Here is a 10317-nt window from a genome sequence, read left to right on the forward strand (position 1 = left end):
TAGCTTTTCGCCACGCTTTTTGAGCTATTGGCACGCTTTTAAAAGGGTCACATCTGCGAGCGTGCCAATAGCTCTATCGCCACGCTTTTTTCGATCTACTGGCACGCTTTATTTTTTGCCACGCTTTTATCTATTGGCACGCTTAAAAGCGTGGCGGTATGTATAACCCTGTAGCGACGCTTTTAAAGTGTGCCTAAAAGTAGACATACAGTCACGTTTTTAAAGCGTGCCTAAAAGTAGATATACAGCCACGCTTTTAAAGCGTGCCAAAAAATGAAAACTTATCGTTACACTTTCGAAGCGTGGCCTAATCCTTTTCAAATAAAAAAAATAGAAAATAAAATAAAAATATTAATAAGTTAATCTTTAAAATAAAATAAAATACTAAAAAATTAATCTTCCATTGATTTATATGAATTATGTACATAATAAGATATGAATGAAACAATTAAGAAAAACTAAATTCAACTTCCAAAATAAACATTTAAAAGAATTAACAACTTTATACTAAAAAAAATCTAATCTAACTCCTAAACAACATCCAGCCTTTTTAGCAATCTTTGACGCTGACACCAGGGCTAAGGAACTTCGCACTTGGCAAGAATCTGAAGAGAGAAAAGCAAGTATGTGAACTGAATTGAAAGCCAAAGTAACCAGTGACTTAATGCACGTTGATCAGCACTTTCAGCATATAGATAAATGCATAAATCAATTGAAGTTATATATACTTACAGCAACAACAAAATCTCTAGCGGCAACAGCAAGAATATCAGCACAAAAACACAACACCAGGGCACAAGCTCTCTACTTGGGATTTTATGGTATCTATGACTTCAAAACCTCTAATAGAATTAGCATTAGGACCTGCTGTCATTTCTCCGGTAAAAGTTGATGTATCATCTAATAGCACTGATGCATAACATCCCAAAACAAGAAATTATTAACAAAGAACTAAAATTAATTATTTCCTAAAACTAAGATTGAAATATTGTACGTATGGAATTCATTTATTTGCTACCTAAGAAATATAAGCTTCACTGTCAAGTTCTTCTTAAGTAAATTTAACATGGTTTTAAACTAGACTTGGTTTTAGTTTGTTATTAAGCAATTGAATCAAATGTTTGTTAGTGGAAATTAAAAGTCCTCTGCCTTTTGTCAGTTTATTATTTGATTACATAATAAGCTACTAATAACAGACATTTCAGTTTATTGTCTTGAGAAGCTCCAAATGCTGTGCCATTTGTCATTGTTTAACCGAATCAAGAAAACACAAAAACCAAACTAGTTTAGAGAAATCAATGTATCTAACTGCAAACAAATAGAAGGAATAAGTAATAAACTAAACTAGTATTAGAGAAATCAATCATGCAAGACATGAAAATTAACACCTACCATCATGTTTCTAAAGGACAGTTTAGAAAGCGACTTTCACCTCGAAGTTGGCGTCTCTGGACTTGGCGGCCTTCTTTTCTCAGCAGCAATGGCAAGAGTTGATCAGCACTTTAATATATAGATAAATGCATAAATCGAACGACATAAGATGCACAACACAAAGTAATAGCAAAAGCAAATCTTATTCTATATTAATCAATACTTCAGCAGAAGAACAAAAGTACAATCTTAATTACACGTAGAGATTCACAAGAATCAATATATTTAAGAGGAAATCACAGGAATGTTCAGCAATCTTTATGGAATATCCAACGTGCAGGTGGGAACAAAACATATCAATATATTTAAGAGTTTTCCCCTTGAATAACAATAAGATCAAGTAGAAAGGGTTCTGGTAATAACAATAAGATCAAGTAACTACAAGATACCATGAACGTCATTAATTGTGAGATACCTTGAATACCATATCAAAGTGTTGCTGCTGCCCAACATCTGTGACATATATAATCCATTCAGCCTTCTCTTCATTCGGCTACTGATTTAGTACACTTTAGAAAAACAACAAGCAGTAACAAATTTAGAAAAATCATATAAAATCCATCTTTGGTTGGATTCTCCTAAATTTTGGTGTGGTTGAACTAGACTTACACATCTTTCACCCAGTTCAAATCCCAGAGCATTTTCACTTCTCTAGAAATCATATCTCCCAAACCACACATCGGAAAATTCTAAAATTTTAGGACAACAATCTAGACATCTTAAGGTTTCATAGAAAAATAATTTTACTCATTTTGAGTGGCTAGATTGCTCCCAGTTTTGTTCACAAAGTGCTGCCCGAAACTGCACAATTCTGCAACATGTAACCTTCGGTTTTGAGAGGTCAAAAATTGATTCCTAGCTTTTCACTCACTCTAATCTTGCATTCTAACTTTATTTTACCTATTGTGACTTGTTAGAAAGATTAAATCAGCTCCATGTGCTCAATAAGATCATCAACCAACTCAAGGTTTTCACACCCCTGTCCATACGCACACTTTCAAAAATTTTCCTAGGTGAGCGCACGCACACCCCTGTGCGGACGCACACGCCCTGTTTCTTAAACTTTGTTTTGTTTTCAATTATTTCACCTTCTTGACGAGGTTGTAAGCTTCTATACACATTTTTAAGACTTTTGGGCATATTCTTGGGTGCTCAAACATGGGAAATGGTTCAAGGGTTTTAGATACTATTATTTGGGAAAAAGTTAGCAAATGGAGTACTAGGTTTCTATTGTACTAGGGAAGGTTTGAGGACTTGTGATGAATGGTTGATGAATGAGATGCGATATCTAGGAACTGAAATGTGATTGAACCGTGGTTGAAAAGAGTCTAGGACTCTGAATGAAGTGATTGATCCATCTTGTACTAAAAATATTTTGAAAACCACTGTACCACTTTTTCATTGAAATTATGAGACGCTATGCGCCCGGCAGGGGCCGAGGTTGGATTCCGCATATCAAGGTAGCGGCAGTGGCGTAAGGGCGGTGGTTCGTCCTGCTTGCGCTTAGATGTGAGGTCGGAGGCAATAGATCCCGCTCGCATCACTTCGGATCATCAGAGCATGCAGGCGCAAAATCCTGGACAGTGATCCGAGCACTATATATCTCGGGGGTTTCGACACCATGAAACTGAAGGGCAACATCTCCATGGAGATGTGTCGGGTTGGTAGTCGAACCGACAATGTGATATCACAGCCAGTAAGGCAGGTATTCATCATATGCATTTTCTACCTGTTTGTATGCTTTGCCGACTTGATATTGTTTTCCCTATCTGTATAACATGTCTAATAGCTATTTGTATTAATTGCTATATATGCTTCTACTTGTGTTTTACTTGTATTGTATACACTTGTGCTTTTACTGGGATTGAGGAGGTTTGAAAGGCGGTGGCGATGAGATCGCAAGGCGGATTGGTTGGTGAAGGCTGTGGGATAGCGGTGTTTGATTAGAGTAGAAATTCCTTAAGATAGATTACCCTTTTATGGTGCTACGGCTTAAGTTTTGTTAAGGTTCTACATATTGTGCTTATTTGGTTTAGAATGCTTTAAGCTTGAATTCTTGTGATGGATATGGAGTCTTGGATTGCCTTTGGTGTCCCGGGGTCTTATATCCTACATCACTGGCACTATTACCATACTGAGAACCTTCGATTCTCATACCATATTTCTGTTGTGTTTTTCAGATGCAGGTCGCAACCCACCTCGATGAGTTGTCTAATTGGTGACAGGAGCGGAGGATCTGAACATTCTTTTGGAGTCTTTTGATTTATTATGTATAAGTCTCTCACTTTTGTGTTTTGTTTTGCCTAGAGGCTTGTATTTGAGAGAACAAAAATTGTATAAGTTGTTTTACTGTCTGGTTTCACATATGGTCTGTATATGGCTAGCCGGCTTAAACTCCGTGAGCCGTGGCTAGATTCTTATGATATTATACTACTATGTTTTGTTATATCACGTCTGTTTCATGTGCTTTAAGTTAGTAGCTTCGCTAGTACGTTTTGCGCTTTTTAAATCCTATTTTTGAGCTATATTCTTCTTTGGGCTTCTAGATATCATCAATTCCTTCTATATAATATATGTATAATAAGCTTAAAATTGTCGTAACCTTTGATTAACCTTTACTTTACGACGCGAGGTAAGGCTTTGGTTAATTATGGTGTTACATTTAGTGGTATCAGAACTGTTTGTCCTTGTGAGCCTGAGGGATGTACCGATTTTGCTTCATTGCATACTCTGTGTGTCTTTTCTTTGATGCTATTAGGTTATCTGGTAGATATATATATATTATCGATTGTTTGGTGAAGACAGGAACCCTAATGGCCACTCACGGACGAGGTCGAGCACGTTCATGTGAGAGTAGGAACAAGCAACCGGCGGACAACCATGCCGAATTCATGGCGATGATGGTTAATCTGGCCAACACTATGGAGGCGAATGCTGTTGCGACTCTGCAAGCTGTGCAGAGGTTAGGTCAACCGACTGGGAACGACAACGAAAACAGGAATGGCAACAAAAATGTGAGCAGCGAAGGGAATGCTCATGCTAACGTTGAAGGAAACAGAGATAACATGGGAGGCATTCCAATGACTTTGGCAACCTTCCTTATGGTTCATCCGTAAACATTCCGAGGATTAACTAATCCTACTGAAGCGGACCACTGGTTCCAGTCCATGGAGCGTGCTTTACAGGTGCAGCATGTTCCATACAATCAGTATGTGGAGTTTGCTGCTTATCAGCTTGTGGGAGAGGCCTAGTCTTGGTGGCAAGCAGAGTGTCGCTTGCTATAGCTACAGAACGCTGATGTTCCGTGGGATGTGTTCCAAACAGCCTTTTACAAAAAGTACTTTCCTGAGTCTGCAAGGGAAGCGAAGGAGATAGAGCTAATGCAGATGAAGCAAGGTTCCATGTCTGTAACAGAGTACACCAACAAGTTCGAAGAGCTTTGTAGGTTTCTCGGGTGTGTCAGGGTGACCCGGAGACTTTCAAGAGCTGGAGGTGCATTAAGTACCAGAGGGGTTTGAAGGATAGCATTATGACTGCTGTGGCCCCTATGGAGATCCGTGTCTTCTCCGACTTGGTGAACAAAGCAAGGGTGGTGGAAGAATATGCCAAGATAGTGGCTACATCCAAGGACACTCATGGAGGAAGCAGTAGCAAAGGACGTGGCAAGTATTACCATCTGAGTGTCAAAGCTTTAAGAGAGGATGATATACGCATCAAGGTCAAGGAGGTTTCTGGAAGAGCACTCATGATCAGTTTTAACATGGCAAGGGAAGAGAAAGTCAGAGTGGGTGCTTCAACTGTGGATTGCCTCGTCATATCGCGAGGGATTGCACTTTTGGGAAGAACCCGAATACGGGTTAGAGTCAGCACCAGGGGTGAGTCTTTGCTGTGAATGCCAAGGATGCTTCCAAGGCGGATCCGTTGATGAGAGATAATTGTTTATTTGGTGATAATACTTTAATTGCAATGATACTGGAGAATCGCATTCGTTTATTTCGTTTGCTAAAGTTGAGGTGTTAGGCTTGAAAGTGTCAGAGTTACCTTTTGATTTGCATGTACATACTCCGCATTAGACAGTTATGACTAGATCAAGTTGTATACAAGTAAGTTTCAAGCTTGAGGGTAGAGATTTTGTACATGATTTGGTCTGTTTACCTATGGTTGGGTTGGAGATGATTTTGGGGATTGATTGGTTGTTGAAAATCGAGTTTTGTTGGATTGCTTTGAACGGACAATTCGATTTATGTCGGAAGGAGAGAGTGGAGCAGTGATAATCGCTGGATATTACCTGAACTCTATTGTGGTGCACTGTAGTGGGGAAGAGTGTCAATGTTACATCTTGTTAATTGCTAATGCTTCGGGTGATACCCAAGGCTTAGATCAGATCCCGGTAGTTAGGGATTTTCCGAAGGTATTTCCGAAAGATATTCCTGAGTTCCCTCCTCAAAGAGAGATTGAGTTTGCGATTGAATTGGTGTTGGGAGCCGGACCAGTGTTGGTTGCACCATATAGGATGGCTCCAAAAGAGCTAGCTGAGTTAAAGGTTCAGTTGGAAGAGCTTCTGAACAAGAGGTTCATTCGACCGAGTGTATCACCGTGGGGAGCGCCAGTTTTACTGGTGAAGAAAAAGGATGGAGGAATGTGACTATGTGTAGATTACTGTTAGTTGAATAAAGTGACTGTGAAGAATAAATACTTGCTGCCAAGGATAGATGACTTGATGGATCAACTGCAAGGAGCTGGAGTGTTTTCCAAGATTGATTTTAGAGCCGGTTACCATCAGATAAGGGTGAAGAACGATGACATCCCTAAGACCGCGTTTAGAACACGTTATGGACACTACGAGTTTGCGGTGATGTCATTTGGGTTAACTAATGCACCTGCTGTCTTCATGGATTATATGAACAGAGTCTTTCGTCCCTTTCTAGACAAGTTCGTTGTGGTTTTCATAGACGACATCTTAGTTTACTCCAAGACGGTGAAGGAACATGAAGGGCATTTGAGGATTGTGTTGCAAATCCTAAAGGAGCAAAAATTATATGCTAAGTTGTCGAAATGCGAGTTCTGGAAGGAGGAAGTAAAGTTTCTAGGTCACGTGGTGAGTAGAGGAGGAATGGCGGTGGATCTTTCTAAGGTAGAAGTGGTGATGGAATGGGAAAGACTGACAACGGTTACGGAAGTTAGGAGCTTCTTGGGGTTAGCCAGATATTACCGGAGATTTATCGAAGGATTCTCCCGGATTGCGCTACTAATGACGAAGTTGACAAGAAAAAAGTGCCTTTTGTTTGGATGTCGAAGTGTGAAGAGAGTTTTCAAACTTTGAAGCAGAGGTTAACTTCAGTACCTGTTTTGATCTTGCCGGAATCGTATGAACCGTTTGAAGTGTACTGTGACACTTCTTTGAAGGGTTTGGGTTGCGTGCTGATACAACACCGGAATGTGGTGGCTTACGCATCGCGTCAGCTAAGACCGCATGAGGTGAATTATCCAACTCATGACTTGGAATTAGCGGCAATTGTGTTTGTATTGAAGATTTGGAGACACCATTTGTATGGAGTGAGGTTTAACATCTTTTCTGATCATAGGAGTCTCAAGTACATCTTTGATTAGAAAGAGCTAAATATGCGTCAGAGGAGTTGGATGGAATTGGTTAAGGATTATGATTTTGAACTAAGTTATAATCTTGGAAGGGCAAATGTGGTAGCAGATGCATGAAGTCGAAAATCCTTAACAAATAGCCTGGATGAGAATTAAGGAAGAGGAGCTGATGGAGAAGTTTGGGGATCTTAAGCTGGATATGGATGAAGTTGCTGAAAAAGCTTGCTTGAATCAGTTACAGATCTCAAGTGACTATAAATCTGAACTCCTGAAGTTCATCTGAACGATGACGTGTTACCAAAAGTATTGCCAGCTATCGAAGAAGGGAAGCAATGGAGGGTATCATGGGATCAAGACGGATTGTGGAGATTCATGGGTAGAGTCATTGTGCCGGATGTGGGGACATTGTGGCATGATATATTGAGAGAAGCGCACAAGAGTGGATTTTCTATTCACCTTGAAAGTACTAAGATGTACCATGATCTGAAGACTATGTTCTAGTGGCCTGGTATGAAGAAGGATGTGGCAGAACATGTCTCAAAGTTCCTGACGTGTGAAAAAGGTGAAGATATAACATTAGAAACCATCGGGAATGCTTCAACCACTTGAAATTCCTTAGTGGAAATGAGAAGGAATTGCAATGGATTTTGTGATCGATTTACCGATGACTAGGTCGGGATTTGATGAGATTTGGGTGATCGTGGATCGCTTAACCAAATCTACTCATTTTCTAGCTATTCGAGTAAACTGCTCTATGGAAGAGTTAGCAAGGTTGTATATAAAGGAGATAGTAAGGTTGCATGGCGTGCCGATGAGCATAGTATCGGACCGTGATCTCCGATTCACTTCAAGATTTTGGGGAGCTTTCCAAAGAGCTTTCGGTACGAAGCTATGTCTTAGTATGGCGTATCATCCACAAATAGACGGATAGTTAGAAAGGACTATTTAGACGTTGGAAGATATGCTGAGAGCGTATGTTTTGGATCAACCCATAAGTTGGGACCGCTACATGCCATTGGTGGAGTTTGCGTATAACAATAGCTTTCGTGCGAGCATTGGGATGGCTCCGTATGAGGTTTTGTATGGACGGAAGTGTCAGTCTCCACTTTGTTGGTATGAATCGGGCAAAGCAAGTGTATTGGGTCCAATGTGGTAGCAGAGACTACGGAGAAGATTAAGAAAATACGAGAAATGATTTTGACTACTCAGAGTCAACAGAAGAGTTATGCGGATCAGAGAAGAAAACCGTTGGAGTTTGAAGTGGGAGAGCATGTGTTTCTACGAGTTACACCCACAACTGGGATTGGAAGAGCAATCAAGACCAAAAAGTTGAATCTGATGTATATAAGACCATTTAAGATCCTAAGGCGTTTTGGGCCAGTGGCATATCAAGTGGCTTTGCCACCCCACCTATCTAATCTACATGACATTTTACACGTGTCATAACTCCGTAAGTCGACGTCGGACGCGGCTCATGTGTTGGAGCCTGAGACAGTCTTGTTGAGGAAAAACTTGACTTTTCAAGTGACATCGGTTAGAATTGACGACACCAGTGTAAAGAAGCTGCGAGGAAAAGTTCAGTTGGTTAAAGTTGCTTGGAAGCGAGCAGAAGTTGAAGAGCATACTTGGGAATTGGAATCTGAGATGCGAAAGGATTATCCCGAGCTTTTCTTAGGTAATTCAAATTTTGAGGGCAAAATTTCTTATTTGGTGCAGAGAATGTAAGATGTAACATCCCTTCCAGCAAAATACCTTGCTTAAGTCAGGGTATTTCTACTAGAAAGAACGTTACGTGACCTTTTCTAATATTAACTACTTAATTACTGAGCCTTTGTATCGATTTAGCGTTTCAGTTTTTAGAAAATGCCAGAAAATTTTGTTTTTATTCATTAAAGATATGTATCAAGGATAAACATTGCAAATAATAATAACAATCACATAAGTATTATTAATAGTAATCCTTATACATAAGAAGTCATATAAACCCAAATACAACACCTACCCCTCTGTTAAAATAAAACCTCAAAGGACAAGAGCGAGGGGACTCTATGAAAGCAATGAAAACCATAAAGAAAGCCCACTAATCGCTCGCAACTTCATATTGCATCTTCAAACCTGTGTCACTGAAAGGGTGGAAAATTTGTGGGTGAGAACCAAACCACATGTTCTCAGTAGAGGTTGAGAATGCCGTGAAAGTAAACAATAAAGCGCAAATAGTTAATTTCATTCAGAGACATTTACAAGAAAACTAACCTTCTTCAAAAGCATTAGTTAATTACTCAAAATCCTAAATCCATATTTTTCTTTTAAAACTCTTAAAAGTTTTTCTAGACTGTATGAATGACCAAAACTTGTCTCAAGCATAGGTTCAATTAAGTCTATGTTGTAAGAGTTTGATTTTTCATACTTTACTATACCATAACATAAAAGAAGTTACCTACGCAGTATAAATGATCATCCTGCTCTAAGCATAGGTTCATTAAGTCTATGCTGAACCAGTCAGATACTTTATACAGAACTAGACCTCAAACACAAACCAGTCATGGCCTCAGGCCCAAGCAATTCAACCAACACCCAATTCACCACAATCCAACCAATCAGTTACAAACACAAGTAATGAGGTTCAAACACAATCAAGAGCAATTATATCAGGTATAGCAATTAGCAGTTAACAGAATTATTCACTTAGGCAAACCAATTACAATATACACACCCAAACAATGTCACATAAATGCATATGATGAATGTCTAGTCCTAGTGCAGGCCATGAGCTCATGTGTCGGTTAGCACCTACATTCCTGACATTTATCCGGTCACGAGTTCACGATTTCCCGGATACAATTTTCCGTTCAAATAAATTCGCATATAATTATTTGCAGCTCTATTGAGACAGCCTCTGTTTTCTACTCGCAGGAAATATACTCTTGGGAATGGAAAATTGCTGTAGGTATCCTAGTTTCCCTACAGAAGCTCTTGGGTTGCCTCAGGGCAACAAACAAATAAACAAACATCTCTTGGGTTGCTCCAAGCAACAAATAAATACACAAATATCTCTTGGGTTGCCTTAAGCAACAAGTAATTAAACAATATCTCTTGGGTTGCCTCAAGCAACAAACAAATAAACAAATATCTCTTGGGTTGCCTCAAGCAACAAACAAATAAACAAATATCTCTTGGGTTGCCTCAAGCAACAGATAATCATACAATAAGTACTTTACTCTTTCCTTTTTATTTCATAATGCAAATACGCAAGTGGGACAAGACCCACGCCCTTTTCAACAATCTCCT

The 10317-nt window shown here is 39.4% G+C and overlaps 1 long non-coding RNA gene across 1 annotated transcript; it reads right to left on the reverse strand.

Annotated features, from left to right (window-relative positions):
• Positions 1-414: 414 nt before the first annotated feature.
• LOC110280042 (uncharacterized) lies at positions 415-2083 on the reverse strand. Its single transcript, XR_008008446.1, has 3 exons — positions 1847-2083; positions 733-1500; positions 415-605 (listed from the first exon to the last, which is right to left on the reverse strand). It is a non-coding gene; the product is annotated as an uncharacterized LOC110280042 (long non-coding RNA).
• Positions 2084-10317: the final 8234 nt, after the last annotated feature.

This window comes from Arachis duranensis, chromosome 4 (genome assembly GCF_000817695.3).
Source record: "Arachis duranensis cultivar V14167 chromosome 4, aradu.V14167.gnm2.J7QH, whole genome shotgun sequence".
In the NCBI taxonomy this organism is placed as follows: Eukaryota; Viridiplantae; Streptophyta; class Magnoliopsida; order Fabales; family Fabaceae; genus Arachis; species Arachis duranensis.